At 34.0% G+C, this 15,343-nt stretch overlaps 1 protein-coding gene and 1 pseudogene across 2 annotated transcripts in view; both read left to right on the top strand.

Annotated features, from left to right (window-relative positions):
• ENTREP2 (endosomal transmembrane epsin interactor 2) overlaps positions 1-15,343 on the top strand; it is a 594,790-nt gene that overhangs the window by 539,425 nt on the left and 40,022 nt on the right. The window lies entirely within an intron of this gene.
• On the top strand, positions 1,826-2,663 carry LOC140529123 (centrin-4-like; annotated as a pseudogene).

Below are 15,343 nucleotides of genomic sequence, written 5' to 3'. Positions count from 1 at the left end.
AGTTACAGGATGACAAAATGAATTAACTATAAATAAGACCAATTGAAAAAAGGCAGAATCAATCTGATTATTTCACTATATCTTCATGAAGATTCATTAAAGGCAGGGACATCTTTATGTTTTTTGTATCCATGGTACCCTTCATATCGTAGGTGCTTAACAAATGCTTTTTTAAAATGAAATCATATTTTTGGTAATGTTTTGCTGAATATAGCATTTTGAGCACTGACATTTTGTATGTTTAAATTTGTAAAGTCACTAAATTGAGTTTTAGCAACTTGAAATTATACTTTCCAAAGATTCTTCAGTGAATCACTTATCCTTCTCAGATGAAAGACTAATTTTCACTTCCTTTGTAGGATCAGTTTATGTGCCATCCTTAGAGACTTTTCTACGCAAAATTGTTTTTAACATAGCTCGTCTTCATGGTTGAGAGCTATTCCTGGTTATGCTCCTGTAACTGGAACAATTTTTGGAAAAGTAAAAGGTACAACATTACATGTATTCTATTCATGTGTCCAGCTAGAATTGTTTAGAGGATTCATTTTATTTATGCGGTTTTTTTCCCATTAACTATCCAGGCAGTCTGGAAAGTTAATTAGGTAAATCATTTTTTCCTTCTCATGTATTTAAAAATTTTTTTTCATGAACAAACATATATTTTCTCTTTCTCCTACCCTCCATTAAAAATAAATGAAAAAATTGGATTGTAGAATGAAGCAGACCATTTTCTCTTGTGTTATGTTTTATGGTTTCTCCCATTCATTTTAATTCTTCTATGCAACATGACTGTGAAAATATTTTTAAAAATGAAAAAGAAAACCCTCATAACACATAATAAAGCAAAACAATTTCTTCCTTGAGCCTGTCCAAAAAATATGTAACCTTTGGTTCCCCATCACCTCTCTGTCAAGAGTTGGTAATATGGTTTATCACTGGTTCTCTGGGATCATGGCTGAACGTTACATCAATTACAGTTCTTAATTTTTTCAAAGTTGTTTGTCTTCATAATGTCATTTTATAGATTTTTTTCTTGATTCTTCTCACTTCAGTCTGTATCAGTTCACACAAATGTTCTCAAATTTCTCTGAATCCATCCCTTTCATAATCTCTAACAGGGAAATAGTATACCATATTTTCATGTACTATAATTTTTTCAGTCATTTCCCCAATTAACGAATGTCTTTTGTCCCTAGTTCTTTGTTACCACAAAAAAAGAACTGCTACAAATATTTTCATGTCTCTGGGGTCTTTTCTTCTTCTTTGATCTCTTTTAGGTATAAGCTGAGTAGTAATAGTGCTAAGTCAAAGGATATGCACAGTTTAGGGAATCTGGAGACACAGTTTCCAATTGCTTTCTAGAATGGCTAGACTAATTCCTCCAATAGTACATCAGTATCCCTTTTTGTTTCTACTAGTACTCCAACATTTGACCTTTTCATTTTTTCTTACCTTTGATAATAGCATGAGTATGAAAAGGAAATTCTACATTTCTCTGATTTTTAATGACTTAGAGAATTTTTACCTGTGCATATCCATTCAACTATCTATCTACTAGGAAATGACTCTTATTCTTATAATTGGTTACTTATATATCTTAGGAATGAGACCCAGCAAAGATTTTTTTCCCCAATCACTTTCTTCCTTTTTAATTTTAGTTGCTTTCTTTTGTTTGTGCACAAACTGTCTTAATTTTATGTAATCAGAGCTTTCCTCAGCAACCATTGTAACATGGAGGGTTGACAGGACCAGCTTTGGGGAGGCATGATGGTATGCCTGGGACCTGGAACAGTGTTAGGGCACTGACTCAGCAGAGCTGAGCACTATGTCCTGCTGTATAGCATTTAACTATTGACCCAGTACCAGACAAAACAAGAAGCCTAACATGAAAGTCAAATTGACTGAGGACTGGAAACAAGAAATTAAAGAGACCTTTGACTTCTTTGATGTTGATGAGTTCAGAAGCATTGATGTGAAGTAATTGAAGATTATAATATATGCCTTAGGGTTTGAACCTAGGAAGAAATTTTAAATGTTAACAGAGATTATTAAAGAAGGATTTGGTACCATGTTGCCATGAAGCATGTGAAAAGGAATGAAAAAGAAGAAATTTTGGAGGTTTTCAAATTATTTGATGATAACTGTATAGAAAATATTGCCCTCAAAAAATATTAAGAAAATTGGTAAGGAATGGAGGGAAAATTTATCAGATGATGAACCTCAGGAAATGCTAGATAAAGATGATTGTGATGGAGATGGAGAAATACATGATGAGCAAGAGCTTTCAAGGATGATGAAAAAGACCACCCTTTTAAAATACTGCTTCTTTTATAACTTTGTTTAATAAAGAGGTTCCTACTCCTTATTATATTGTCCTATAATTTAATCCATTTACCATTTTATAGCCAACTTGGACCAAGAATTGAAGGCATGAAGATACTTGACCTGACTCTAAGAATGGCAGATTAACTATTTACAAAGCCTATCTTGCAAATCCCAGATTAAAAATGCAAAACTTTCTTCCCTTTTCTCATCTCACTGATCCAGGTCTCTAAGTGCCAACAGTACAGAACAATTATCGAAATAAAATTTCAAAAATGACAAATAACCCTTGGCTTCTTCTCCTTTGTTCTCACTTTCAAAAAATTGCTTATTTGTGTACAGTGTGAAATAAAACTATATTTCAAGGACACTTCAAAAATTATGTAAAGCAAATTGTCTGTTTTCTTTTTTGTGGTTCTTCCTATTTCTGATCTTTGCTTCACAAATCATAAATATGGGAAAGAAGAGCTGCGTTGTGCTTCTTTATATTTTTCTTGTTAGCATATTTATTGAATGCTTGCTACATTCCAGGGATTCTACCAAGTAGTAGAGAATACAATCAAGTATAAGATATAAGATATCATCTTCAGACACAAGTGGTACATATAGAAAGTCAAATAATTCATCACAGCAGTATAAGAGATCTTAAGGTAGTGCATGATTAATTGCTGAGTGATTAGTATTGAAAAGATTACTGAAAGCTTTGTTTTTTGCCTCTACCACAAATGAAGTACCATTCTTGGCAAGGTCCCTTATTCTCAAGTTATTACTTTCCTAAATCTGTTTTTAAAAGGGGGGTAGGGGTGTTTGGAATGGGTGGGTTCTAAAATCTCTCCCTGCCATAAGATTTTATGCTTCTGTGACTCCACGTACTATGAAATCAGAGGATGAAACTGTCTCCCAGAGTTGAAATGTTTTGAGAAGGCTTCTTGGAGAAGATGGGGAAAAAATGGAACAAGATTTGAAAAACCAGAATGTTGATAGATGGCACTTTAGACAAGGAACAGAATATAAACAAAGACACGTCATTAGAAAAGTCTATGCTATATTTAGGATACAATTACTTTTGTTATGAATTCTTCAGGAGAAAAGGAATAGGATAGTGTGGGGACAGGTTATAGAGGATTTTGAGTGACAAATCAAGGAGATAAGACCATTCTGTAAACAGTGGGGAAGCACTGAACATTTTTAGTAGAAGATTCGTATGATCAAAACAGCATTTTAATGTTTAATCTGGAGATCCATAGAGTAGAAGAGAGGATAGAAACTGGAGACAGAGAAATTAAAATGCTATTTTGCCCTATGCCAGGAATAAGAATATAAAGGGTGGAAATGATAGAATGGGACAGACCTAAGAAGCTTCTTGAGGGAAGAACCAACAACACCTACAGGTACATTAGTTAAGGGAGCAAAATGAACCAAATATGATACTGGATTTGAAATCAAAGGACACGGGTTCATATCCTGGTTCTTATATGCAACTTTGGGGAAATTGTTTTGTTTCTCTGGACTTCCATTTACTCTTAAGGAAAATGAAGAGATTAGGCTAAATGACCTCTAAATCCCTTTCGACCTCTAAGACTAGGATCCTATATTTCCCTTATTCTAAGTCTAAGAAATTTGGATCTAAGAGATTCTATTATCCTTTGGGTCAGTAGATTATGGGATCGTAGTTTAAAAGCTGAAAGGGAGTTTAGAGGTCGTGCAGTCTAACTCTTCATTTTACAGATGAGGAGACAGGCTCAAAGAGGTAGCATTTTTGTTGTCACACCAGTCATTAGTGATACTGGAAAATACTGAGCTTGACTTCCCTCAATCTCTACTACTGAATTTGAAGATGAAGGAACCCATTATGTATAAAGGGTGAAAGGAGATGGGCTGACAATATTATTCATTGCTTAAAGTTTGGGCAGTATTGTATTTTACTGCAGAATGAAAGGGAGTTTAGACAGCATCACCAGCTTTACCAAATATATTTTATAACTTTCTACCATTTCCACATTTAAACACTTTTCTTGCCATAGCAAAGATATTTCCTTGATTAGATTTTCCATCATTTTTCTGTGTATTACTTTCCTCTCTTATCCTTTACATCTTATATTTTTCCTTTCTGCATTTTGGTTTTCCAAACTTTTTTTGGTTTTCTCACTTTTTCCCTCTTTCATTTTCCTCTTTCATTCCCTCACATTTCCCTCTTTCCCTCTTTCAGTATTTTCCCAAAATAAACTTATTCATGAAATACACTGAGCATCACATTTTAAAACCATGACAGATATGAATGGTTTGATCTAGAAATAGTTACAGATTCACCTGTTCATTGTACAGTAACATCTTCATATGGTAAACAAATTAGTGTCCTGGAGCCCTAATGTTTTCTAATTTCTAGGCATCTGTAATGCTTCACCTTTATTATCTTTTACTCAAATTTTGTCATTTTCCCTGATTAAAAAGTAATTATAGTCTCTGTTATATTTGTAGTTTCATCCCTCTCTCTCATCGTAAATTACAGGATGGAGTTTGTTTAAATGTCTCTTTTTTACTTTATGTTGATTATTTATTTATCTGACTATAAAAAAGAGAAAACTTTCTTTTTTCTTCCCTGAATCTGTTGCCTGCTTCAGTATTGCCACATAACTGTTTTTTAATTCCATTTTGTTTGTCACTTAAACATCATTATACAAAATGGCCAGCTACAAGACTTGAGATCAACTTTAAAAGAGCCAGCTCCTTTTCCTACTTGAAATTTGGAAAGCCTCTGTAAAGTAGTTATGCACAATTCTGATTTACATGCTTTCAGAAAAGGCTCTCTGACGAAGCTGTCCAAGTGCATAGGTGAGAGCATTATTTCAGCTAGAAAGAGAATTGTGAATAAGCAACCTCAGCAGCAGTGTTCCATGCAGCATGCAGCTGTGTGGAACAAAGCCAGTCCCTTTAAGCAGCTGAAAAAAAATGAAATAGAAATCCCTTGTTTTGTGTTTAAAATGAGTGCATTTCACAAGGTACAAAGCGGTTTTTACCTCCTGAAATGTATTCATTTTCAAACAAAGGGTTGTGACTTGTGTTTTTCTTTTTCTGAGTAGTTTTAAACAAACAATTTTTCTATAGTGTAGCACATAGTACATGCAACATTAATGTTTTTAGAAGGGCCTTCATTTCAACGACAAAGGAATATGTAGAGATTGTAATTAATTGTTTGTAGGCTGACAAAAAATGAATTTCTTATAGTTTTGAATCTGTATTTTATATATATATGTATATATATATATATGTGTATATATATATATGTGTGTGTGTATATATATATATATATATATATATATATATATATATATCACTGGAAAGATTTTCCTTTTTCCTTGTTATCATTTTGAAATGTCCTTTTTTGGTAAAGTTTGATGTTATCTGTGGGTTTCTAAACATAATCATTTGTTCTACCAGATAGCTCTTCACTTATTAATTGCAACAGTTGCTTAATGGAATCCTATCACTCAGGTGGCCCTGCCTCTTAGTTACCAGTATGATCACAATGGTCACTTTGTGGAAGTAAATTCCTTACCTCTGGGAGACTCTGCAAAGAACAATAATATAAAACTTAGAAAAGAAAAAGAAAGGGAAAGCTGCCCTCAAAGCTTCAAGGATATCCACTAAGTAGAGCTATATTCATCTATTTTCATCACTATTTTCCTCAAAAATGAAGCCCAACCAGATGTTTCTACAGCCCAATGCCATCCAAAGAGTTAATAAAATAAACATATAGTTAGCAAAATGATCTATTAAACCTAACTTTCAGTACCATTGTGTTTATTTTATGTATTGCAATATAATCATTTTGTACAGACAGATCTGTGTATACTAAATACACATATATGTACATGTCCATGGGGTACATTCCACTATAGAATGTAAGATCATTGATAACAGAGATTATCATCTTTTTCTTTCTATCTCCATCACCTGTTCAGTGACTGGAACATAACAAATGCTTAAGAAAAGCTTGTTAACTACTATGATATATACATATATATATATTTCTCAAGATGTACTTTATTCCTTTCCTATGTGGACTAGAACTTTGAAGCAAGTTAATTTTGTTCTTGTTTTTCTCTTTTTAATCATTTGCCTTTACTTTATAACCCTTTAGACTTTTAACCAGAAGTTAGAGTAACCTGCTAATTAACAAATGAAGTACAATGTGAACATACACATCGTAATAGTAACAGTTTTTAATAGGTCAAACAAGTACAAAACAAAGTTTCGAAAAGCCTTAAATAAAATGCTGAATCTTTCATACAGAGATACTCCTACAGGGTAAGGAGTGGAGGAGCATAAGCAATGAGGAAATAGCACTTCATTCTCTATATTTCATTAGGTTTACAATTAACTGATAAAATCCAGTGAAGCAGAACCTCCGGAATGATTCATTTGGCACTTGAGAATGTAATAAAGGAGCAGGTCTTTCTTCCCCCAACAGCAATTTCTATAAGAGGATGCTCTTCTTACCTGTCTTATTTATGATATCATTCTTCTCATGCTCTGATGCAGGTATATGGTTATAGAATACTTATGAGGCCCGTAAGTTTCAATATGTATCTACATGTATACACCTCTCCTTTTTTTCCTTCTAAAATGAGCATACTCCTGGGTCATTGAAGATATGACTACAACGTACAGCATAAAGGGCAAGGAAAAAAACTTTAAATTCCATAATTTTTATTTAATTTAGTGCGATTTATTTTTAATTTTAAAATTATTATCACCTATTTGTCCCTCTCTCAGCCAGATATCCCTATTAACAAAGAATAAAGTAGGGGAAAAAGTCTAGCACAAGTAACCAACACTGCTGTGTCTGATACAGTTCTCCCTTCTGAAAAGAAGGGAAGACTTATATTTTTTTAATATCTTCTTCAAGGACAAGCTATGTCATTATCATTGCACAGCATTCAATTTTGTTTCATTGTTGTTCTTGCCATTTAAAATGTTTTCATTATCATGAATACTTTTTCCTGGTTCTAACATACTTCATTCTGTATCAGTTTGTGTAAGTCCTACTATAGTTCTGAGTTCTTTATATTCGTAATTTTTTTCAACACAGTAATATTTCATTACATTCATATGCCCCAGTTTGCTTCACCATTTCCCGTTTGATGAGAATCTACTTTATTTCCAGTCTTCTGCAACTTCCAAAGAAGGTGCTGTGAATATTTCTGTTTTTAAATAAGGTCTTTCTGTCTTGACCTCCCTAGCACCCAGCTGTGGTATTTCTAGGTCAAAAGATGTGGACATTTTAGTCACTTACCTAGTATAATTCCAAATAACTTTCCATAATGGACAGATCAAGTCATAGTTCCACTAACAGACACACAGGGATGCCTATCTTTTTACAGCTCCTCCAGCTTTGTATTTTCCTGTCTTTTGTCATTTCTGCTTGCCATTTTTCTGAGTATGAAGTGAAACCTCAAGGTTGTTTTGATTTGCATTCTTATTATTGATGATTTAAAGAGTTATTTATATGGTTATTAATCATTTGCAGTTTTTCTTTTGAGAAGTGGTAATTTGCTCTTATCTTTTAGCCCTTTATCTTTTGGGGAATGGCATTTATTCTCAAATAGCAAAAACTCTTAGAAATAAAAATAATATTGGTGTTATTGATGAATGAATTAGTGACTGCTAGTAGTTCTCTCTATATAAAAAAGTCAGCTTACAGATATTACAAAATGGAAAGAGGACTCTCTCATTGGTTTTTCCTATATTTGTCATTGGGTTCTCCATGGCTACCACCCAAGGAATGAAAACAGGAGGTGGTAGCTCATCTTGAGACTGCAGCCTCTCATTTATAGTCAAAACTATCATTAAGTAAGATAACCGACCATAATGCAGTGTTGCTTTTTTCACTAGGGCCATCAATGAGTCATATATTTAGCCCTGGAAATTACCTACTGCCTAGTAGTAGGTCCTCAATAAATGTTTATTCACTGACTGATCTAACCCAATTGCCTCATTTTATAATTTAAGTCACTGAAGCCTCCATAGGTTAAATGACTTGCGGTGCAGGTAGACCTTAGCTTAAAAAGGCCAACGTCTCCCACTGCATCCAGGGCCATTTGCAGTCTTCCTGATCTAAATCTTGCCACTAGACAACAACGACTCTAGAGGAGAAAGTGAGGCTGGTGACTTTGCACAGCCCTTCCTCATTTAAATCCAATTCACTTGTGTGTTATAGCATCACCTCCCTAATGTCATAGCTCTCTTTCAAAATGAAGGACAAATAAGAAGTAGAGCCAAGATTTTCCATTACGTATCTCTGTATCCAAATTAAGGAGCCACAGCTGTACCACAGTCATTGCTGAATCTAATCCTAATCTTTTCATAGACCTAGATTAGGATGGTGTTTTATAATTCATTTTGCATCTTAATTTAGCATTTTGAGTTGAAATCATCCATCCACCCATGCCATCATTTTCCCTCTGCCCTCCTGGTTATACAGTCTCTTTAGACTAGTTTGGCACAAAATTATCTACTGGATTTTCTTTGTCATTATCTTGGATTACTGTACTTAAAGTCTTTTGATTGCTCCCAGACTCATAATCAGAGGAGAGGCTCTATCTTGTTTTTAAAGATATTGCCTATTTTCCCCATCAAGGAATTTGGGAGAGGAAAAAAATATTATATGTGGATATTGTACAGTAAAGACTTAAAATCCCTCTTGACACTTTCCCCCAGTTCAGACTGAGATAGTTTTCTGCTTTTCTTTTCTATTTCAATGCTTATGCTTTTCTCCCCCATTCTCTCTTAGTTTTCCTCCAGCAGGAGCTATTACTTAATTTTCATGTTAATTACTAGCCATACCTTCAAATATAATCTACATTGGGTTAGCTAATATTTTTGTTTCTCTTGAATTCATCATTAAAGGGACTCCCTATTAGTGGTCATGGAGTTCAGTGCTTCTTAGACTGTGGGTCACCACTTCATATGGGGTCACAAAAAATTTGGCACCACTAAAAGGCTAAACTGGCAATGGCCAAAAGTGAATCCAAAATCAAATGCGAAATGAATCGGAGGTGTTTCTGGCCGCACGCACTTGCCCTGGTTCACTCCAGTCTTGGTTCTGAAAACAAAGTCTGTGAACGTTTCACTCTGCACACCCCCCAGGCTGTGCAACTCCAACAAATGCTGCTGAAACCAGGAAAAGGGGTCTCAAATGGGAAAAGTTTAAGAAGCCTCAATTCTAATTCAGTACCTCTCATTTTACAGTTAAGGAAATGGAAAGAATATAGGCCTTTTGTCTGCAAACAGCTATTTTCTAATCTGTCTCTGACACTGTGGCCTTGGGCAAGTCAATTAACCTCTCTGGGCCTCAGTTTCCTCATCTATAAAATGAAGTGATTGGACCAGATAATCTCCAAGGTTATGTCCAGTTCTTAGTCTGTCAGGATATGACTTCTATGAACTTCTTTTCTTAATATATCAAATAAGGAATAATAGTACTGTTGACCTGAAAACTTGGTTAGAGAAAAAAGGCAACAGGCTAAATGCATACATTTTATGATTTAATTAATTAATCAATTCCCCATAAAGATAACAGTTACATAGTGCTATGGAGCCAGGATCAGAACTGGCTGCCTTAGTACAGAAATTGACTGTCTTAAGTACATTTTGCCATGAGAAAGGAATTCTCTTAGATAAACACATTGTAAACAAAGTGGCTTCAGTTGGGTTTTATGATCCCAAGCTATGGGCATCTTCATTCTGTAGCATATCTCTGTGATTTAAGATAAGGAAAAGGTCCCATCACCCAGATAACAGATATCCTGTCCTAAACAGGCCTTAACAGAGTTTGACAAAAGCTGAAGTTACAACCCCAGGTATCTGTGTTTTCCTCTAAACAAAGGAGACTGTTAGGTCCGGACTCTTCTTAATTCAAACTTTGGCCCTTATTCAGGTCTAAAATTTATATTAAATATTAACAGTACTTATACTACCTACCTCATAGGGTTGCTATAAGGAAAGTACTTTGTGAACCTTAAAGCACGATGTCAATGTCATTATTATTATAAAATAATAATATAAAAATTTCAGCTTAGTTCCCTGATTGCCACATTTTTTCATGAACTAGTTTATTAAATGATCTCTATAAATTAAAATATAACTTTTGGCTTTGACTGGAATAGCAAATTAGATGTCTTCATTGCCCGCTCAAGTCTTTCAGTCCTGGTAGTGAGTTTTTTATAAAGCCGGTTGGGTGATCAAGATTCCTAGCGAATCTATGCTTAATGGGGGTGAGGGAGTCTTTTATACAAAGAAAGTGATAAGGGGTCAGTGAAAAGATCTTGATGGAATTAAGGAGTGGCAAATAGCCTGGGGAGATCTAAAGGTAACAGAGAATGAAAGGCTGAGCTGGATTGGAGGACCACAATGAAAGGAAAGTTGAAAGAATTATATTGGGATGTAGTTGATGCCTAAGGGAATCACCCAGGCTGAAATGCATGAGAAAGCTCAAAGACTGAGGGTCTTTCCCTTTTAGAGGTCCAGGTCCTCCCATTATTAATAAACAATAACACCTTGAATATTTATTAACATATTTTTAAAATGTTTTATTGATTTTTTTTTGTTTTTACATTCTTAAATTTCCCTCTGTATCACTTCCCTAACCCCTCCCCAAAAGATAACTCTTTGTATAAAAAGAATATTTAAAGAGAAAGAGAAAAATTCTAGCAAACCTGATCAGTAAATCAAAACAATCTGACATTATATGCAGTGTTACACATCTATGAATTCTTACCTCTGCAAAGGAGTGGGAGTGGGAGGAAAATGCCTTCTTCAGTCTCTTCTTTGAGGAGATTATGTTCCTTGTACTTTTGCAACTTTCATTCTCTCTTGTTTTGAGATTGTGGTTCTTTCTATTTATATTGTTGTGGAATTTGGGTATGTGTTTCTTGTCTGTTTACTTCATTTTCCATTAGTTCAAGTAAGTCTTTTCACTTCTCTTTTTTCATCATATTCATCATTTCTTATAACAAAGTGATATTCCACTAAACTAAAGTACCTCTGTTTCCCAAAACAACAGGCTTCTATTTTGTTCCGAGTTCTCTGATACCACAAAAGAATGCTGCTGTAAATATTTTGGTGTATATAGAGCCTTCTTTTTGTCAGATATCTTTTCTGGATATCTACTTAGCTGTGTAATCTCTGGGTCAGAAAGTGTGAACATTTTAGCCACATTTTGGGGGGACATAATTCTACATTCCTTTCCAAAGTATCATACCAAGTCACAATTCCACCAAGAATGCCTTAGTATGTTTATCTTCACACAACGCCTTTAACACTGGTTATTATCATCTCTTGTCATCTTTGACTGTTTTCTAAATGTGAGATCCAACCTAAGGGTTGTTATGTCTTGCTTTTCTTTTGTTAATGCTTTGGAGGATTCATTCATAGTGTCCTTAATAGTTTGTAATTCTCCTTTCAAGAGCTATTTGTTTGTGCTCTTTGGCTATTTATTTTGGAATGGCTTTTGAACTCAGTTATATTTTTAAGTTGGTCAGTTTTGTCTCTGCCCTTCTGTAGGCATTCTCCTACCACTATTCCTGCTATTATGACCTAGCTAGCTAGATAGCATTTATAAAGCACTTTTTATGTGGCAGACTCTGTGCTAAGTGCTTTACAAATATTATCTCCTTTGAACCTCACAACAACCCTGAGAGGTAGTTGTTATTATCATCCTACTTATACATGTGAGGAAATTGAGGCAAAAATAGGTTAAATGACTTGCCTAGTATCACACGGCTACTAAGTGTGAGGCTGGATTTAAATTCAGGTCTTCTTTACCTTCAGGCCTGGCATTCTATCCCCTGTACCCCCTAGCTCTCTCTAATATAATCTTATAATACATGTAATATTGTATAGTCTTCTCTGTGAACTCATTGTATTTCAATTTCCCATGTTTTAATGTGTCTGAAAAACATCAAGTAAGTACCTTCATTTTCCCTTGTTTGCAGTCTTTTGAGAGTAGATGTTTGATCTTGAAAATGGATAACTTCATATTTAAAATGGTTCCTTGTCGTTTACTTAAAGCATTTAATTAAATACTATTGAATAAGCCTTTTGGTGTGGATTGAAATGTTGCTGTATTCCTAGGACAGTAGATCCTAGGGCAGCTAGGTGGCCAGTTTAAACCTAGTCTCAGATACTTAATAGCTGTGTGACCCTGGGCAAGTCACTTAACCCTGCTGGCCTTAGTTCCCTCATCTGTAAAATGAGCTGGAGAAGGAAATGACAAACCACTCCCATATCTTTGCCAAGAAAACCCCAGAGGGGATCACAAAGAATTGGATACAACTGAACCACAGAATAGATCTAGACTAGGAGGGACCTTAGTAGCCCACTATTCTAATCTTTAAATTTACAGATGGGGAAATTAAAGCCTGGAGAGGTTATATGGCTTCCCCAATGCCAGAAAAACATTAAGGGATTTAAATTGTGGGCTTTAGTTTTTACTTCACTAATTTTTTTTTTCATTTTAGAGGAAATTTAATTTAAAATAACATCTATACATTACACTTACCTATATAGTCTTTCCATATAATATCATAGGATCTGATGGGGCCCGAGAGATCATCTAGACCAAAAATGAGGCTCTGAAAGGTTAAATAATTTGTTAGGTGTCACACAAGTAGCAAGTGTCTGAGACAGGGCTTAACCCATGTCTTCTAGACTCCATTACTGACATTCATGTGTTATTGAGAAATGTCCCCTTGAGAGGGAGTAAGAGAAGGGGTTCAGGGGGAAATATAAGCAATTAAAAAACAAAATATATCAATAAATGGGAGAACTTCGCAGAATGGATTAGAAAACAAAAATCTAACTATATGCTATTTACAAGAAAAACACTTAAAACATAAAATCCACATAGTTAAGGTAAGGAGTTGGAGTAAAAAAGAGGGGGGGGGAAGGGGGTGGCCATTATGATTTCAGACAAAAAACAGTAAATATAGGCTTAATGAAAAGACATAGAGCAATAAAATTTTATGTCAGGAATGTAAGGTTGGTTTATTATTAGGAAAACTATAAACAATTAACCCCTTAATATCCAATGAAACAAAAATCATATAATTGTATTAGTAGATACAGAAAAGGCTTTTTGACAATATAACACCAATTTCCAATAAAAATAACAGAAAACATAGGAATAAGTGAAACTCTCCTTAAAATGATAACTAGTCTACACATCAAACTAAAAGCGGCCATTATTTGTAATGAAGATAAACTAGAAGCCTTTCAAATAAATTTCAGGGTGAAACAGTAATGTACATTGTCAAAGTTCTATCTGACATAGTATTAGAATTCTGACTAACAATAAGATAAGAAAAAGAAATTGAGGAAATAACCATAGATTTTTAACAATCACACAAAGAACCCTAATGAGTCTGCTAAAAATTAATTGAAGCAATTAATAGTTTTAGCAAATGCGCAAGATATAAATTAAATACAAATCATCATCATCATTTCTATAAAATACTTATCAAACCCAGCAGAAAGAGTATATGAAATGCATGCAAGTCTGCCTTCCAAGATATACACAAGAGCTATATAAATGCTGCTACAAATAATTGAAATAAACAACAAAAATAAATTCAGATTTAAATATTTGGAAAATAATTAATTGCCCATGGGTTGGATGAACCATAAAATAATAAAAATGACAGTACTACCTAAATTAATATTCAGTACCATACCAAATTATCAATAAGTGACTTTGTAGAACTAAGAAAGAAAATTCAAATGGAGAAAAAAAAGTGAAAAATCTTACGAGAAATAATGAAAAGAAATAGGAATGAAGGAGACCTGGTCATACCAGATCTCAAATGATGCTACAAAGCAGTAACTATTAAATATTGGTTAAAAAATAGGGAGAATTATCAGTGGAACCCATAGGTGCAAAACATCCAAAAGTAAATGTATATAATATATGCCCTGGTATTTGATAAATAGAAACATGCAACTACTGGGATAAAGACTATTTGACAAAAACTGGTATAAGAATTATACAGTGATATGGAATAAGCTTTTAGATGACAGGTTCCCAACTTACATTAAGATAAACTACAAATGGATATGTGACCTAGATATATAAGGTCATATTATAAATATGTAAGGGGAAATAAGGGAAAAGTGACTTACCAAATCAGTGCATAAGAAAAAAGTTCATGATCAAACAAGGAATGGATTACGGAAGATAAAATGGATAATTTTGATTTAATACAATTAAGATATTTATGCACAAAAAATATAATAAAAATTAATTTTAAAATGAAAGCAACTGCGTAAAATATTTGCCACAAATTTTCCTGCTAAAGATCTCACTTCCAAGATAAAGAACTAATTCAAACTTATAAGAAAAGGAGCTATTCCCCACTTGATAAATGGTCTGAAAGGCAGTTCTCAAGGGAAGAAACCTTGGCTATTTGTAGCCATGAGGAAAAGTGATGCAAATCACTACTAATTGAAGAAATACAAGTTAAAGCCATTATGAGATTCCACCTTTTACCCATCAGAATGGCAAATATGACAAAAAATAAAAATTATGAATGTTGGAGGGGATGTGGTATAACAGGCATATTGATGTACTCTTAGTGGGTTCGTGAGTAGGCACAGCCATTCTGGAAAGCAATTCAAAATTATACATAAAAAGTTACTAAATAGTATGTGTTCTTTGACTCAGCTATTATGCTGCTAAGCCCATACCCCAAAGAGATCATAGAAAGAGGAACAAGTCCAAGTATGAAAATGTTTATAGCATCTCCTTTGGGAGTAACAACAGCAAAAAAAGGAAACCATTCATCAGTGAGGAATGTTGTTGTAATTGTAGTATATGAATATGATGGATACTGTTTTGCTGTAAGAAATGAGGAAATGAATGATTTTAAGAAGACAAAGAAAGACATGTAAAGGATGCAAAGTAAGCAGACTCAAAAGAATAAGTTATACTGTAACATCAATATTACAAAAATGAACAATTTTGAGA

This window comes from Notamacropus eugenii, chromosome 1 (assembly GCF_028372415.1).
Source record: "Notamacropus eugenii isolate mMacEug1 chromosome 1, mMacEug1.pri_v2, whole genome shotgun sequence".
Lineage (NCBI taxonomy): Eukaryota > Metazoa > Chordata > Mammalia > Diprotodontia > Macropodidae > Notamacropus > Notamacropus eugenii.
The sequence above is the reverse complement of the archived record's forward strand: the minus strand, read 5'-3'. Positions and strand labels throughout refer to the sequence as shown.